This window comes from Lonchura striata, chromosome 2 (genome assembly GCF_050655825.1).
Source record: "Lonchura striata isolate lonStrDom1 chromosome 2, ASM5065582v1, whole genome shotgun sequence".
Taxonomy (NCBI): domain Eukaryota; kingdom Metazoa; phylum Chordata; class Aves; order Passeriformes; family Estrildidae; genus Lonchura; species Lonchura striata.
In genome coordinates, this window is record NC_140704.1 from 113100640 (window position 1) to 113119359 (window position 18720).

Genomic DNA, 18720 nt, shown 5'->3' on the forward strand with positions numbered 1-18720 from the left:
GTCGATTTAAATAATTTTAGAACCTGTTTTCTCATCATGCTGGGTCCATTGTTATTGAAGACAACAATGTAATAGGGTATGAACTATTTTTAATTAGAATGGTAAATGTTGCCTTCTATAGTATTCTATGTAATATGAAGTTCATTTTGTTGAAATAGATGCATACAAGATTTTATTCTGTCGTACCTTCTCTGAAGTCAATGAATTTTCTTCAGCTAAGAGCTAGGGTTTTGTAAAATAGCTTTCATTAAAAGATATGGTGTCTTGTATTTCCTCCTGTCTTTTACAGTGTAATGAGATTTCCATTTTTTCTTGTTTGGTCGTTTCTTTTCTCTGACCTGGGTTTTGTTCAGATAAACTTGTTTTCTCTTTTAAAATTCAGTAGAAGTCAGGATTTATTCCTTATGCATGTCTGATATTAATTTTAACTTTTTACTTATTCATCTTTATCAGTACTAAAATATATCTTTATTTCCTCTCTAAAAATGTCAATTTTCAGATGACCTGGTAGTGATCTAAAATCTTTGCTTAGAAATACTATGTATCTCATTGTTAAGGCAAGCCACCCAAATATATTTGAAGGCAAAATCAGCTGATAATCCTTTCTAAACATTTTAGCTTCTTGATTACTTATATATATATACGAGTTCATGCCTTTCTCCTTTTCAACATTTTTTCTTCATTATATATTTTGATAGAAAGTTTCCATGGCACTGTCCATTATGAAAAATTATTTATATTGGCAAGTTATTGAAAAAGAAAAAAGTACTTGTAAAAATGCTATGCAGTTTTATTTTAATATAACATTTAAATTTGAATATTTAATTACTCTACTCTGTTTACATTAATAAAGTAATTCAAATTCATGAGAACTCTAAAGTAGTGTTTTGAAATCAAATGCAATATAGGTGTATAATATTTGTTCTAAAATGCAGTGATTTATTTATTCTAAAAGTTAACACACAATTCACCTGTTTTCTAAATCTTCAGTATGCATAGGCAGGTATTTGTATGGTACAATCTTTCCTTTTATTCTTCTTATAAAATCAAAGCAGGCACTGGGAAAAATTAAAGTAGGGAATGGTCATTATCCAAACACTTATGATCCATTTTTCTTTTCTTTAAAAACTGAGTCTATTTGATCTCAATAAAAACATTCTAAATTATTTTGGAATAGAGGCTGCTCAATAAGGTATCATATAGATTTTGAAAATCAGGAAATTTTAAGATAATAAACTTTAACTAAGATAGTGCTTTTTATTTAAGTCTTTCCAAAGTGTTTGAAGAACCTTTTAAGTGCCCAAAGAAGGCTTCCTAATTTTTAGTGCATCTTACTGATGCTGATATTGGAATTTGATTATCTTCATCAATACCTGCCCTCTTTTACACCTGTTTGAGAAGACTTAATTGGTGATTTCTAAGGCAGAAATGAATTGCTACCTTAGAATATCCTTTGAGGTTTTGTGTGGCTGTTCATTCATAATTATGCACTTTCTAAAGCAAAGATTTTATAAGGTCTTAAGTTAAAGATTTATATCCCAGTTAAATGTTGTGAGCATACAAAAGAAGTATAAATCTGATTAAAAGCTGTTTACATGATACAGATTAAGATCAAGAATTTATAAAATTAATATCATTAGACAAAAAGATATGTAATAATGTCACTTTATATTGATTTTCTTGTATGATAAATATCAAGGGAAAATTTTAAAATTATGATAGTTAATTGTAAGTTAGTTAATCTTCTATTAATATATATCCTCTCTATAGATATACTTAACACATATATTTGTATATATATAGACACAATAGCTAAAAATTATATAATGGTAAATTACTTAATAGTAACTTAAATTAATTGAATATATATAAGTATATAAGTACTTATATATAAGTATAAGAAGCTTGATAATATTTTGAGAAGACAGTTCCTTATCAGTTGAGATAGAAATTAAGTGCTGACACCCTAAAATAAACTTAAAAGCCAGTAAATAAGGATTAGAAATTTATGATTAATTACAAAAGAAAATTTGAACCTGGAAAATTAACAATTCATGATCATGCCTTAACTTTTATGCAGAGTTCATTCTTATTATAAAAATTAAGAAAACTAGAATAATAAACCATAATAATTTTGATCATCTTATGCTTTGAAAATATCTTAAGCTACCTAGTACTGTTACAATGTTGAAGAGTGACATATCACAAAACTTTACAGAAAATCTTCTCCATTCCAAAGAAGTTACTCTACAATTACTTCTACAGAACACAGCACAGACTAGCAACATAGCAATTTTTATTCAAAAATTATATTCAACGTTAACTATTACACTGAAAGAAATGTAAATGATCTTCCTTCAGGAAATAAGGTAACACTTAGGTACAGGCTTGAGGGCAAAATGATCATGTGGGGAAAGAACTATCCCATATGTCCGTATCACTTGTTAATCTCTTTACATCCTCACTGGAAGCATTTGGCACAAGACCAGGAAGATCTGCTGAGAACCACATCGAACTCCAGAACAAAGAATATATTTAAGCTTTTATAGCCCTTTTATAATGTCATTTTCACTCTTCTACTCACAAATAAAATCTTTGTGTAATTGGATGTATCAAAATAACTCCTGTCTTCTACCTTATTCAGTGCTAGTTGTCCTTTGCCTTTTAAAGCCAAAAGGATGTTATTGTCATTGTGAGTTAGATCCAGACAGATGTTGTATACTGTAGTGGTTTCTGGTGCATGAACACGCAACCTCCTGTACACTAGAAAGGTTTTCAAGGTTGTTGTATAATATCAGAATAGCAGCTATTATTAGCTTTTATAGACTTCTGCAAAAATTAATGAAGTTGAGAAGCTCCGTTTAATGAAAAATAGCTCTATATTAGTCTAAATCTGTTCCTGAGATTGTATTGAATTGTGATTCACAGCCTCAAATCACAAATTTATTTCTGATACATTTATTTCTTATAGGAGGCTACAGATGAAGAATGTTTAAATAGATTCAAAAATTATTTAAGAAATCATAGTGAAAAATTCCGCTGGCATTACTAAATACAAGTGTGTCACTTCTGATTGTGATCCCTCACTATCAATTTGCCATGGCTTGGGAAAGAGGACAACATCCCTTTTTCTCTTTCTTTTCATTTGCTACAGAGCAACTTGGTCTTTTTTTGATATTTCTTGGTTATCTACTTGCCAGTTCTTCTGGCAGAGTGTTTTTATTTTCTGACCATAAACATGTAAGGAAAGTTACATTTACTTTATTGTGGAAAGCTGGCCTGCAAAGCTTTTAAGATGAATAAATGAAACTAAATTAACTGGAAATTTGCTGATTTTAACAAATGTTTCATGAAAAGTATGTGTAATCAAAAAGATTAAAGGAGATAAAGCGCAGAGAAGATAAATCATGTAGTAAAGTTAGGAAAAAGGAAAGCTAATGAAATTTTGAAATTACAAATTGAGGTTGACTTTTGATATATGTTCCATTTTTTCTCTCAATGCAAATTTTAAATTCTGTTCAAGGGAAATAAGACTTAGGACTGTTCCATTTTTAACTTCCAAGTAGACTACTGATCACACTCCATTGCCTTTTAAAAATCCATTCTTTTGATTGGCACATAAAGAAAGATGTTTAGCCAGAATATCCCTTCCTGTGAATGTTTGGAACACTCTTCCTCCCATTTTTGAAACCCTGCAGAATGAGGTTAGTGTGATAACAAGCCATCCATACAGTGATTCAGCAGTTCAAGCATTGTCCCGTTCTCTTTCAGAGTCTGTATATCAAGTGTTATGAGATAATTGCATGTACCAGCAGCACAGAGCATTCAGCCTCACCGGTCACAAAATCTTTCCTTGCTTTGGGTTGAATATTAGCAAGCAGACATGATATTCAGCACTTCTGCAGAGCAGAAATTTTAGTCAAGTGTGGGCATCCATAGAAAATTAATTTAAAAATAAACCTGCTTCCAAAAAGAAGACAGGAAAGTGTGATCTTTTGTTGAAAAATTTAAAAACTTAACTATGGATTCTTAGATGGACAGCTACAAACTGTTCTCAGCAGTTCAAAGCCTTGCTTTCTTTGTGCTCTTGTTAAAGGGGAAAAGGGTCTCCATTAGGTGCAGAAAAAGGTATAGAAATAGATCATTTGGGTTCAGAGTAGGGAGAATTTTTTTCCTGTATTGGCACTAAAACTCTCATCAGAAAGTGTAGACAGTAATCTAAAATACTCTGCCTCTTCTCTTTATTAAGGTAGAAGTATTCATTGCAAAAAGTCTTTCTTTCATCTTTTGCAAGCATTTTTTTTTGATTATGCATTGGTTCAAATTGTGGAAAATTCATAACTCTGTAGTTAGACTTCTGTTAAGAGAGATACTAAAAGACACAAATCACTGTTTTATAAAAAATATTGTTAAAATTATATAGAAGCATTCTTTTTCAACTGGCATTACTACGTAAATGAAAATTTTCCACATGATAAAGTTTCCTTAAGAAAAAAAATGTTTTATAGAAGGCTTGCTAAAACTGATAATAGCTTTTTGCTGGTGACTTTTTAATAGTCAATGGATACTTAAAATGAATAAAATAAACATGTGACAGGAAGCAAAAATTGTAAAAAGGCATGTGAATTTATTTTAAGCTCTTACTTAGGTATTAGTTTCCTGCTTATTTTTGGGTGATAACTATTATCCCTCTTCTGATATGAGTTAGAAATAGCCCTCATTTTCTCAGTATGTGGTAGCTCTCAAACGTTTAAGAAAATCTGTCTGGCTTCTCCCTCTCTATCTGCACATGTATAGAATAGATTTCATCAAAAGTTAGACCATTGTACACTCAGAAGTTTTCCACTGGAAATGTGGGCTTTCACTTCCACAGACATCTTCATTCCCTTTATAACATATTAGAAAAAAAAAACGCACTATGCTTTTTTAGGGTGGCCATATTTTTATTTTCTGTCTAGCAAGAAAATGTGATCTTCTCATTCAATTGTAAATAGTAAGAGATCATGTGCAAGAAGAAGTACCTATGAGATTAATTTCAACCAAGGATCACCTTAAACATTTAATTTTAAGGAAAGTATAAATAAAACTTCTTCTTATATTGCAACAGAACCAATTCTTTTTCCCTAGATCTGATAAAGTACTCTATATCCTGACTGTTGATATTAACCTGGAGGCTCAACAGATCACTGCTCAAAGCCATGAAAATATCTGCAGAAACATGCCCTCCTTACAGACAGCAAGGTTCAGTTGCATGAATCACATTCCACTTTCAGTCATGTTTTGAGGCACTTGCAAGGGCAAGTGGAGGACAGGGTGGGAGGCTGCTTGTGCAAATCTGATTCCTGATGTCTGGAACCAGAAATATGAGTATAGCTGCAGTTTGAGTAAAGCTGTGGTCAAAGAGAGTGAGCTGAGGTTTAAGTAAATATCAAAGATATAATAGTATTAGGAGCATTCATCAAAGATGGCAGGCTATGAGAGATGCATTTAATATTGTCCTAAAATTAGAACTTGATTTATTGATTCAGTGTAGAAGAAGTTGGGAATTTCCCCACTCCAAAATTCAAAAATTGTGGTTTTGGCATTTCTCACCATGTGTAACTTATTCAAGCAACAGAAGGAAGGATTTGTGTCACTGCACTGTCCTCTTTCCACTGTACAAGAATCATAAAAAGTAGGGAGGTCTGGTCATGTACTGCCTCAGTACAGAGAAATGTGTTCAGCTCCCATGCCTCCTGTTCAGTTGTCAGTTCCCACAGCTTTTGATCAACCCCCGTGTCAAAGCCCAGAACATCTGGTATAATATGAACAAATGATGAAGTTAAAAATGGAATAGCAGGTTAATATTTTCAGATCCTCATTCTTAGATGTGTCTTCATCTCTGTCACTCTATCACTTTCAGTTTTCTTGCCATCACAGCAAGATGACAGCTGTATGTGATGGCATTGGCATGTTCATACTCTTTATGACAGTTGTTAACAAAGTATAGCTTATTAGAAAAAGATAGCTTAATTTTGCAGACATTTGGCTTTCTGTCTTGCTTTCCATTCCACTTACCTAATCTCTCACAGAATTTCCTCTGAAGTTTTGAGCAATGTTAAGGTCACCAGAATGTCCATTAGCTCATCACAGCTGCCAGTATTAGATATTGGCTTTGTTAATTACAGGCACACAGAGCCATCCCAACTCAATCAATTTATTAAGATATTGTGGCACAGTGTGTTCATGCAGTGCTGTAAGAGAGTGGTTTGCAAACCCTGGAGGAGAGTCTGCAAGCAAGATGAGAGCAAGGGTCCCAGCGGCTTTGTTCAAGAAATGTCCGCTCAATCAGTGTCACGGAGAGCAGCAGCAGGTGAGTCAAAATGCCAAGAGGCTGCCTGGAGAACCCTGTGACACCATGGCCCCATCTCTGACTGGAAGTCTTTACAACTGCTTTACACAGCTTTCTTTATCTGTGCACGATGAGCTATTGCAGGCTTCTGCACAAAATTTAAAAGAATTACTTTCCCAAGAGGAACAGACTCTCACTAGGTATCAAATCCCATTATATTAAATTAAACCCAGTCTAATCTGCCTTTCCTCCTTACTTGGCCATCCTAAATTGTTAATTTCATCTAGATTTACCTTTTTATTTTGCACTGAATATTATTGGTAGAAACCAGGTTTACTAGGATTGTCAGCAATGTGAGAGTATGGTTTTCTTTATCCCATTAATTACTCTTAGTTTGGTCTGTTCAGGGAGGGGACGTGGATCTATTGCAGTAGGATGTATATTAATTATTTAAATTGTTTAATCTTAGACAAATTATAATACTATTATTAAATATTAGAAAAATATTATAGAGAGGGCCAATGTAAAAAGTAACATTGAATTTGAAGTTTTTCTTATTCTGTCGTATTCAAGTCAGGAGAAAGCAGAATAAATTTCCATAGTTATTATGTGGCTGTTGGTTTTGTCTTGGTTTGGGGATTTTTTGGGGCAGAGGGAAAGCTGGTCTTTTTGGTTGGTTGGGTTGGTTATTTTTATTCTTTGTTTCCCCTTAATGAATGAGATAAATTATGGTTATACCTGCAAATGGCTTCAAGAAGATTTGCTAAGCTATAACCTGCTATTTCAGAACTCCCATCACTCTGCTTGTTAGGGTTTTTTCTCCTATTTTTTCAAATGAATTTAATAACCATGAAGAAAAGCAACCTAATTGAAATGATTCCCCACAACATTACCTAAATTTAGAGAATGCAATTAAATATAACATACACATCAAGACAATTCTGTAAAACACTTATCTTTGGCAGAAATATTGCCATTACTAATTTTAAAAACATAATCTGCAAAAAATAACTAATATTAATAAAATGAACAAGCAAATTATATTAAGAACTTGAAAGAATGCTGCAGAACAGAATTAGAGGTAGGAAAAAAGGGGATTCTAGCCTTAAGAAACATGCTCAGTGGTACTTCTGTTTTATTTTGTTTGGCATGGGTTGGTCTGTAGCTGATTCAATACAATCTGCTTATCAGAAAATATTAGAAATTTACAATTCTGCCTCCTTTGCTGTAGAGAAATGATTTTTTGGAATTTCATATAATGGAAAACATGTATCTAATGTTCAAGTAAACTTTAATTTTGATACCATATGTGAAATGTGCTGCTGTTCAGGTCTAGGATTTCAATTTCTTTCACACATTTGGTTTTTTGTTCATAAAGACTAGAGAATTCAGCTGCAGTCCACGTAACACCAATTCCAAGCCTGTCTTTGCCATTTGCCTGCAGTGTAAGACAGAGATGGCCACCTCTCCTCTCTCAATTGTTAGTTTCATTTAAAAGCTCCAGAAAATCACTAGACTCTCCCAATGCAGGTACAGACAATTATTTCTGCAAAGTCACTCCTGCCATACATAACATTGACTTGCTCTGGCCAGTCCTCCAGGCTGGATTTTCTTCTCCATGTAAGATTTCCTCTTCTAACTGCCTCTACACAAACATCATCTTACCACTTTAACTTATGAACTCTTTGGAACCAACTGGCATATAATTTTACAAAACCTGATTAAATGGACAATTATCAGGCTCTAAGAAAAACTTGTTTGCTCCCATTTACCTATATTTCATACCAAATTTCTGATGCATGGTTTTGAAGTGGTTCCATTCTTAGACACTAATGAATTTGTTGCACTTTACAGGGCATTACATTCAGAAAATTTCAGAGGAAAAAGAAGTTCATTCATTTAGAAAACGCTGACATTCTGTTGTGCTACCAATATCAACACCTTTTATTGCCTTTTTTTTTTTCTTTTTTTTTTGTTATTTTTCACCCAAAATTTTATTCTTAGGCCTTTTTTTAGAGCCTGGGTTTTCCACCTCCTCTATATACAAATACTCTGTATCTTATTGAGATCTATGTACTTCCTTGATTTTTGTTGTTTTCATCAATGTAGAATATCCTGCAACACTTTCATGTACAAATGAATTTTAGAAATAAGTATATAATTGTGACTGAAAATCTACATAATCCCTTTAATAGTTTAAATGTTTTTTTAGTTTTATTTTTCACTTATTTCTCTGACTTGTGAAACTTACTTTGCAGGTACAGAATGGGAGACCCTGGCATCAGGTTCTTCTCAAATTGGCAACTGGAAAACATAGATTAAAATGGTGCTTTGCTATTATCCTCTGTCAACCTGCTGTGTTAAGATAAATATTGTATGAGAGTTTTATACTCTATATTTATACAATGAAGTACAGTGTCTTAACAGCAATGTAAAGAGAGGCATTATGATTGGGTCTTGATCCTGGTACTTTCTATGTTTTGAGTGATCAAAGGTTATGTTCTACAATAAACAGCACTAAAATGTTCAAAGTACTTTGGGTAGTGTTGATTGCAGTATGTAGGGGTGCTGACATTTAATGTATTTATTTTTAGTTTCATAGTTGTCATTATGTAGAGGAGACAAACTGCTCTTTCTAGCAGTCATGACTTGAGTGTCTTAAATTTTATGTATACCCAGAAAAAAAACAAAAGACATTTTTCTGATATTTTGCTGCTATAAGTGTGAAAAGAATCGAGGCCAACTGAAAAAAAAAAAAAATAAATTTATTTAAATACAATACCTTTAATTCCAAAAATTCTTTTGAGACATCAAACACTACCAAAAGAAATAGGAGTTGAGGGAGATGCTTGTAGTTGTTTAGATATCAGCTGCACTTGAAAGTTTCCCCTTCCTCTTTTAAGTGAAATACTGGGTTTTGCTGCTACTTTGATCATAACAAGAGGCAGGTATGATATTTGAATCCTGTTGTTTGGATATTTATATCTGCTTATAAACTTAGAACAGTCTTTATAACTGCAGGGTCAGGATGCCTGCTAAATTTTCTGATGCTGAGATGCACTGGTCTGTTCTATTATGGCAAGAACCATGAAACATTGCTGCAAATTATTTTTACTGACAAAGCACAAGTTGCATCACTCACACTGTAAAAGTGAATTCTTTCAGCCTGTGAATGTCAGTGGCTATTTTCAAAGACATAAATTATCTTCTGGGAAATCTGAGTAATTTATATGACATTAAATTGTGATGTGAGTTTAGTTAGGTGCTGCTTATTAAAGAAAAATATCTGAACAAATATGAGCATATCTGTGAGACTATTAAAATAGTAAGCTATGTAGTTACTATAGTTCATATAAGAAATAAGAACTATTGTAATACAGTTGGTGGCCAGGACTAAACTCAGGTAATACTGTGAAAGGCACTGTAATCTAGTTTGAAAAAGTGCCCTAATTTGGCACTTCAACATTACCTTCCCAATATACTGGGAAACCCTACAGGTTGCTTACTTGTCAACTGGGAGCTCCTAGTCTCAGTAGTGACATTAATCCTCCCTTGCCTATGCATCCTGTGTTTGCCTGCTTTACACCTCTGAAAAGGCAGGCAGAGATTTTTTTTTCCTACTAGCTAAAAACAAAATTAAACTATAAACTGCATTTTACACTTTTCATTGTTGTTGAAAACTTCCTTTTAATCTCCATTTTTAATTTTGTCTTTTCTCATTTTCTCATACCAGAGGTACTTCGTTTCTGGGACATTCATCATCTTCATCTTAGGGTCTGTATGGTTTTTTTTTTGTCATTTGCTTTTTTGAGTGGGCAAGGTAGCTTATTTCTTTTTTCCAAATAAATTTCACTGCGATTCATTGTTGCACAAAAGAAAAGTAGGGAGGGATACTGTCAAGTTGCCATTGGTGACAGGATACCAATCTTTGACTTCACTTGATATGGAATTGCTTGCTACAGGAATAGGAAACATCATTAGTTTTCTCTAGTAAAGTCTTTAAATGAAAAACTTATAAGTGAATGCTATTTTTTTCAAAATCTGAACATTGCTACAACATAATTCAAGTTGAATGTATTCCAAGATCCCTGATCATATCTGAAAGTCTGAGCCATGGATCTTTGGAACATCCTTTATTTTCTTTATTTCATTATAGTTTTCCATTTAGGAGATATGGGTGCTTATTCATTGAATCCATGCTATTACAAGAAGGATTCTTTCCTTTTCCTTCTGTGTAACATAATATTACCACTTCAAGATCCTAGTCCACTCCTCTGAGGTTGCTTTGTAGATTCTGTGTGTGGAGACTCGAGACACCAGATTACAGCAGATATGTAATCTGCTCTTTGTGTTTGCTGGGCAAAAGAAAACAGTAATTGATGTAAACAGCCTCTGTTTACCCTTAGTTCTTTTTTACTTGCAGTCCTGAAAGAGAAGAGCAATGCATGGAGGTGAAGCACAGCAGTACAGAGGAACAGTCAATCTGACCCTTTAAATAAACTTACTTCTGCCAATACATAAACTCAGAGAGCTGGAAGGGACCTTGGGGTCACCTACTGCACTCCCCTGCTTCACAGTTGCATCTGCTACTGCAAGGAGTTACTCTACGATGCCTTGTTTATCTTGTTCCTAAATACCTCCTGGTGACAGAGTGCACAGACTTCTAACACGGCTCCTAACCTCTACAACTTTTTACTAATTTCTAACCTGAAGACCCAAAATGGAAATTAAGGTCCTTGCAAATTCTCGCATTCACCTGGATTACAAGAAACAGGTTGTCCTTCCAAATTTTTCCCTTTATGAAAAATAAGCATTTAAAATTGTATTAAATTTGAGTGTCTAGGGCGAAAAACACAGCAAATTCCCAAAAATCAAAGCTGCTCACAAGAGTTTACTTTAGAAGGGCAACTTCTTTCACAATTTCTTTTGTAGGATATTTCTTCTAATGAAATCCTGTGGAGCAACTCAAAAGGGGAAAGTGGAAGTAATTATTTCTGTAATGGTAACTGTGATACAAATTTAGGTTTCCCATGTCCCAAAACAATCCCATGTTTAATAAGCACTTGGAGAGAGATTCCCCCAATATGTTTAACTGAAAACTGCTTTTATTTTTCATGTACTAATGTGCTTGCTGCGTATAGCATTAAGAAAGTTAGAAAGTTGTCTAGGACTAACACATTGTACCTTGACTAAGAAATCAACAGCTAATGGAAAATTTATTATATTCAACTAAACAGATGGCTTCCTGGAGCCAGTAGTGACATAGAGGTCTCTGTCATGTTATCTTTAAACATTACGTGTCCTAGAGCCTCTTAATTCCTTACAGTAACTAATAAGATGAGATCCTGATTACACATAATGACTAGTAAAATGAATGTGGATAGTATTACTTTAATCAAGTTTATATCTAGAGAGCTTCTATTTTCTTGCTTTACTTAGGGTTTGGGGTTTTTTTTCCTGTTGAACATTTGGGCAGACTTTCAGAGGACATTGCAAAAGATTAGACTGCAAAATAGTAATGTGTGAAGATGTGCCAAATACATGAACATTTTGGACAAGAGTAAGTATATTAATAGTTGTGCTCATTACAGAACTGTGTATTACCAAGAAAGAATAGCAAAGTAAAGAAGAAAAGACCCAACTAAATTCCTTTCTGTTGAGCACCAGATGTAGCCAGCCAGAGAAGGAGCTGGTGTGCTTTTTGGTTGTTGCAAAGGCTGCAATGAAACAATGCTGGTTTTGGTATCACAAAACATAATAAATGAAACACTTGCGAACTGGCTAGCTCATTATACAATTAAAATGTAATTACACATTTGATCCAAACTTAAAAAGCACAAAATAATTTTGGAATATTTGACAGATTTAAGAATGCAGGTTTTTGAGATGCTCCTGAGCACCTAAAGGAGGCAGTCCCAGAGCTACACCTGTAAGGGGGCTTTTTTCCCTCAGGTAATTGGAGCTGTAAATCAGAGCATGCTCAAGCTATAGACTATTTAATGAAAGCTCCAAACTGACTTCATCTCAGGATTAACCCAGTCTTGAGTATATTGTATGATATATTCAGGGATGGATCTCAGCTCTTGCAACACCAGCCATTTTAATGTTTCAAGGAAATCTATACGCTTATAGAAGTAAAAATAATTTAAGCATGTTTCAAGGTGGCAGAATTCTCATGTGGCAGTTAAACAATATTTCACAGAGCAGGAGCAGATTATTATCAGTTACTCAAGATCAGCAAAGGAAAACTCTAATGGTAGAGTGGCAGTAGGCTGTTAAAATATACATGCAAGCATGTTAACTTGCCATGGAGTTTCTGCTCCATTCTCTTTGTTTCCTCATTTAATATCTTTTTACATGCCTGATATTATGTCTTTTATTATATTTTATTCAAGTAAAACTTTAATTGCCTTCAGTGAATTCACAGGGCAAAGACAGACAATTTTACATTCAAATGTTAGACCTCAAAATTGCAAAGTAATTGCAAGTGAAGATGATTCTTATGTATGCTTTTGGAACAATTCTTGTTCAGTTTTAGGACATTGATAGATATTAATTTTCTAATTTCAAAATTATTTTTTGATTCTTGCAGGGAAAGAGGGGAATTTTTTTTCCATTATATGCATTTTAAATCTATTTAGGATTTATCACATTTCTGTTTTTACACACTTAATTAAAAAAAAAAAAATAATTTTGGACAAAGTAATATTATTTATTCTTCACTAAGAAAGAAACAAGTCACTACAGTCTTCATTAGTAATGATGCCATTTAAAAACTTTGTACAAACCTGGCAATAACCTGTTCTCATCACAGATCTACTTAATTGCTTCTGCATTTATAATAGACACAACAGATGATTAATTCTTGGTGCACTGAGCAGCAGTCTTTGGGAATTACTTAAATAACTTTTGTATAATACCTTAGGCCATAATTATAAAGGTTTATGTAACTTGCAAATGATGCAAATCATGTTTTCTGCAAATATTTAACAAAACACCAGCAAAACAAACTGTGTTTCTGAACAACTATAAACTGCTCTTCATTTATTTGGGGCATTCCATAACTTAAGCTAATTATGGTTGTTAGCTGTAGATAAACACATTACTAAAATACCCTTTAGTGCCTTCAAAATAAGAAATATGAAAGTTCTACCGTTATTAAATTATTTATGAAAAAAAAGATTGAGAAAATATGTCTCTTTCAAAACTTGGAACAGAAGAGATGCCCCCAGCACCTGTAAATTGTCATTTCCAAATTTCTATTTTTAACAAGACGATTATTTGTTTATAGCCATAGAAATTATTATGAATCCATATTGACACCTTGCGGATAACTTGGTCAAATGCAGTGAGCAAGCTTCTGTACTTATTCATCTTGAAATATATTAGTCCTATTAGCTAACTCATAATTGAGCACTGGCCATGATTTCTATTTGAAGTTCTTATAGTAGTTCTGTATTTTATGAGTTGTATCTAACAATGTAGGTTTTAGATGTAAAAAATCAAAAATAAATGGGAGTTGACACCTACAAAATATTGGTCTTGCCAAAACTGTTTAACATCATATTTCTTTTTAATTACTTAACTTTACATGGGGAAAAAATGCTTCTAGAGCAATCTACCCTAACCATTGAACTCCTCAGCTTAAGTAGAAGGATTTCAAACTTAAAGAGAGAAAGTTTAGGTAGGATATACAGAAGAAATTATTTATTGTCAAGGTGGAAGAGGTTACCCAGAGAAGCTGTGGATATCCCTTCCCTGGAAGTATTCAAGGCCAGGTTAGATGTGTTGTTGAACAGCCTGGTCTATTGAGAGGTGAATGTATATAAGATAATATTATAATATTTATTTTTCATATCAGATTCTGAAATTCCTTTGCCAATAAACTTTTTTTGTCTATGGAACTGCAGAATCCGTTGCACCATGCAGAGATGTATCATGTATGTCTAAATGGCTTATAGATTATTTGCAGAGTTTAAGGAATTATCTGTCAAGAGCTCAGTCAAAAGGAATGTCTTCCATACATAATGACCTGAAAAAGGTAACAATTTTTGCTTCTGACAATTACAAGAAACATGAAAAGCAATGGGAGCCACGTCCATTGAAGAGCAATAGGAGCCAAGACCAAAGTCCCTCACTACACTTTTTCTTCTTTCTCTCTTTCTCTTTCTCTTTCCTTCTTATTTAATTTTTTTTTCATTTACCACCCTCCAGTTTTCATTTCCTTTTTTTTATTTCTTCAAATAATGTGTTTAGCTACCAAAACTTTTCAAACCTCAAGTCTTCTGTATCAAATAAGATAGGGTATTCACTAAAGAGTTGAACTTGATTATTCTTGTGGGTCCCTTTCAACTAAAAATATTCTGTGATTCTCTAGTAACTTTAGCCATATTAGTTAAACTAATCTGTGGAAAAAAATCCTCCTTACATAAGCAATGTAAAATCATGAGATTAGTATTAAGATTACTTTTATTAAACTAAGAGTCCAAAACAATGAGTAGTCTGCCACTTATGGCCTCTCTGAGAAATACAGGTTATTTGCATTCTTCAGAGATTTCTAAAAAACACTGCTATAGCCAGGAATTCTCTAAAACTTTAATCTCAAATGTCAGTGTTTCTTCCAGCATCATTGTTCTCTGGTTATTGTTGATTAGGATCTGCTTATCATTTGCTTGACAATGAAACTGGATAGTAGTTTGAAGCTTTGAGGGACAGAGAGGTTGAGCTAACACTCACTGGAATTCATATCTAGTCTAACATCTTGATGCATGGATTCTGAGCTGGTGCTCTAAGGAGGGCAGGGAGAGGGACAAAGGTATGTTGTGCAGAACTAAGAGGACCCTCACAGGGGGCAACTGTATCTGAAGTGTCTCATTTATTTTTTTTGTTTGTGTTTTCTAGGAAAATAAACATACTGATTTATTAAGTAAATATTACATAAAAACTTGATCTGAATATCTGGATATATTTATGCCTTGTGAAATAGAATTCATATATGTGTATCATGCACAAGCATGTCAAATTATGGCTTCAGTTTAAGCTGCAATAAAATTTTGACCATGGACCTTTTCTTGGGCAATATAGAATCAGCTATACATCAAGTTAAACATTGAAAATGATATCTTCATGTTAATGCTGGTTTTGACCTTTTTTAATGCACTGGAACAAATTAAAATATATGTTACCTTAGGTCCACCAAGTGTTAAGTAGAAGACACTGATCAGCATTTTCTTAAGCAATTGAAACCTTTGCCTGTATTCCTTTGATAGATTAGAAGAAACTGCTGCTGTGAAGCTATGAAAATTGCATATATAGGTTTCACTGTTTAAAAACAACCACTGTCCAGAAACAACCCAGAAAAATAAATTCAAATATTTGTCAATGTTTTCCAGCAATTATTTGTGAGTTAGAATTCTCCAAGATAGATATGATTCATATTTGTAAAACTAAATAAATCAATACAAATTTTCTTTATAAAATTACTTAGGTAACCAAGAGCAAAGCATCTCCCTTTCTAGGGATGTCATGTGTAGACTAGAAAAACCTGCACAGCAGATAGACTGAGAAAGAGAAGGCAGGTAAATTATTACCATCTATAATTTCCAGTTCTACTCTCCATTCAAACCCCTTTTAAACAATTAATTTAGGAAATCGAACTCCTTCTCTCTGTAGTTGAACTGGTTTACTTCAGTGAGTGAGGCTGTATGAGCTTGCTACACAGAATATGAGCTATCTATTGGATTACTGAACCATGGCCAATGTCAGTAAATAACAATAGCCAGCAATTAACTTTGCCTAAGTCATTAAAGACTTCAGATAATGGCTTGGAAAATTTGATGGCTAAAATGTTGACAACAACAACAGCCAAAAAAACCCCCCACAAAACCCAAACAAAAATCATCACCACAACAACAACAACAACAACAACAAATACCCCCCAAAAAAAACAAAACCAAAAATATCTATATTAATGTGATAGTAATTTTTAACTGCCAAATTTCTTCACATTTTCCTTGGATCTATTAAGTGTTTAGAGTTTCTGAAATACTTCAGTGCATGTTTCTTGCTTTGACTAGCAGGTGTCAATGCTGTGCATTAATGCCATCTCTCATGCTGTCAGAATACTGTTATTCATCTGCTTGGCTGATAATGACACATGCTGCTGGATAAGATGCTTCTTGGAACATACATGTGTCTGTCTGACTCCATTCCAGTCTGTTCAGGAGACTATGTTAATTTTTTTAATGAGCCAAACCCATTGGCTGTCCTTGTGGACATTTGGAAAGGTGTCGCAGAGTGAATAATGGTATTTGTGTGCATGTCCAGGATCAGTGGAAGGTGGTTCATGAAAATGTCTAGGCACAGATACTATTTTAAGAATTGGTAAGAAGGAATTTTGGGAATGAGAGCTAGACAGATGGAAAGGAAAATAAAATGTATAGATGGATATGATGTTGAAATGCAGCATGGTTTTGGTAAATATTTGGAAAATTTTAGTGTAGAAATGAAACTATATTAATAAGACATCATAACATACATAAATATATCATTTAATATGGGACATGAGCATAAGAAAAATTCCATGGAACACGGGGTGGAGACAGTCTTAGTCTGGCCATCTTGGAGTTAACTTTTCTCACAACAGTCCATATGGTGCTGTGCTTCATGTCTGTGGCTAAAACAGTGCTGATAAGACAGAATTGTTATGGCTATTGTCAAACAATGCTTGCACAGTGTCATGACTTTCTCTCTTTCACATTCAGCCATATTATCCTCCTCCCAAATGAGTGGGCTGGCACAAGAGGCTTGAAGATAGCACAACTCAGATAGTTGACCCAAATTGACCACAGGGATATTCCATAATGCACCATGCTCAGCAAAAAAAAAAATCTCAGGAAGAGGAGGACAAGAAAAAAAATGGAAAACAACAGAATGAACTCCAAGGACAGAGAAGGAAGAGGAAGATGTCAGAATAGATGTTCACAGTAGTATAAGGGAGACCCACAATGGAGCAGACTGTAACTGAAGGATTAAGGCCCATGGAGAACTCTTACCCAAGGAGAGAAAAAGTGTCAGAATGAAGAAGCAACAATGGAAAGCTGTTATGTACTGACCGCAAGCCCCAACCTCACCATTCCATTGTACCTCTTGGATCAGTGGGGCAGGGCATCTATATGTGGACATCTGGATGTGTGACATAAAAATTTGGCTACTGATCAATGGGGGGACTTGACCACTTGTGCAGATTATCTCTGAAACATGCACCATAATTCAGAAAAAAAAAGTATATCTGAATGGTGAGTGGAATCAGTATGAGTAGGTCTGGTGGATCAATTTCACTGGACCACTGCCACAATCTACCAATTCACTGTGTGCCTACCGTGATGGAAGAAAATGTCAAGTGGCTGAAACCAGACCAGGCAATCCATGCCAGTGCCCAAAACATCATTCTGTGTAAGTCCAGTGGCAACCTGACACCTCATAAAGAATTATGATGGACTCATGTCTGAAATAACCCTTGAGATTCCTGGGCCAGGAAATGAAGCATTGAGTGTATCACCCCATCTCCATCTCCCACCAGGCCCAGAAAGATTGAACACTGTATGAGACTGTTAAATACTAGGCAGTGAATGATGGAAACTGGGAAATAGAAACTCTAGGGTGCATATTTAGCAGAGCCTCTTGTCTGCTCAGTATAAGAGGATCAGAGAAATCTGGCCCTGTCCAAACAAAACCTCTATCCCCCTACTCAAATGCCTTTTATCATTAACAGGTCATAAATACATACTTACATTGTTGGAAATCAGTAGTGAAGATCATCTTTATTGTCCTGGTTATATTATGATGAGAAGGTTTCAAGTGTTGTGGTAATGTTAATACTGTGGTCAAACCTGTCACTGTATCATGCTTTACTATAGTTCATCTTCAATAAGTGACACTGCTAGGGGACTCAGTCATTAAAGATTTTAAACCCTATTTTCCTGAATTCCCTTGTTTATCTTAATTCTCAATTTTACTTTCCTTCTTTCTTTTTTCTGTATAAAGAACAAAATTAGAATGAATAGCAAAATGTTCCTTTACTATAAAATTTATAAAAATATTCCACTAAGTGATCATTTAGGCCAGTGGTCTCTTACATGTAGAATATAAATGAATAGTACCTCTAAAAGGAAATATAAAAGAAACAATTTTTTCTCCTAAAAATCATCTACAAGCAAGAATGGGGGCATTATAACTGTTTAATGAGTTGTTAATGAGAATTCAAATATACTATTTCCCACTTTATAGAATTTTATTATACATCTACATTAAACAACTCTTACTCCTCTGAAATTGTATCTGACACATATAAATATATCTCAATATTGCTGAATTCTAAAACAAAATAA

At 33.9% G+C, this 18720-nt stretch overlaps 1 long non-coding RNA gene across 1 annotated transcript; it reads left to right on the plus strand.

The window, feature by feature from the left end:
- The first annotated feature begins 6165 nt into the window (after positions 1–6165).
- Positions 6166–17230, plus strand: LOC146768376 (uncharacterized). Its single transcript, XR_014952887.1, has 3 exons — positions 6166–6352; positions 10065–10105; positions 17095–17230. It is a non-coding gene; the product is annotated as an uncharacterized LOC146768376 (long non-coding RNA).
- The last annotated feature ends 1490 nt before the right edge of the window (positions 17231–18720 follow it).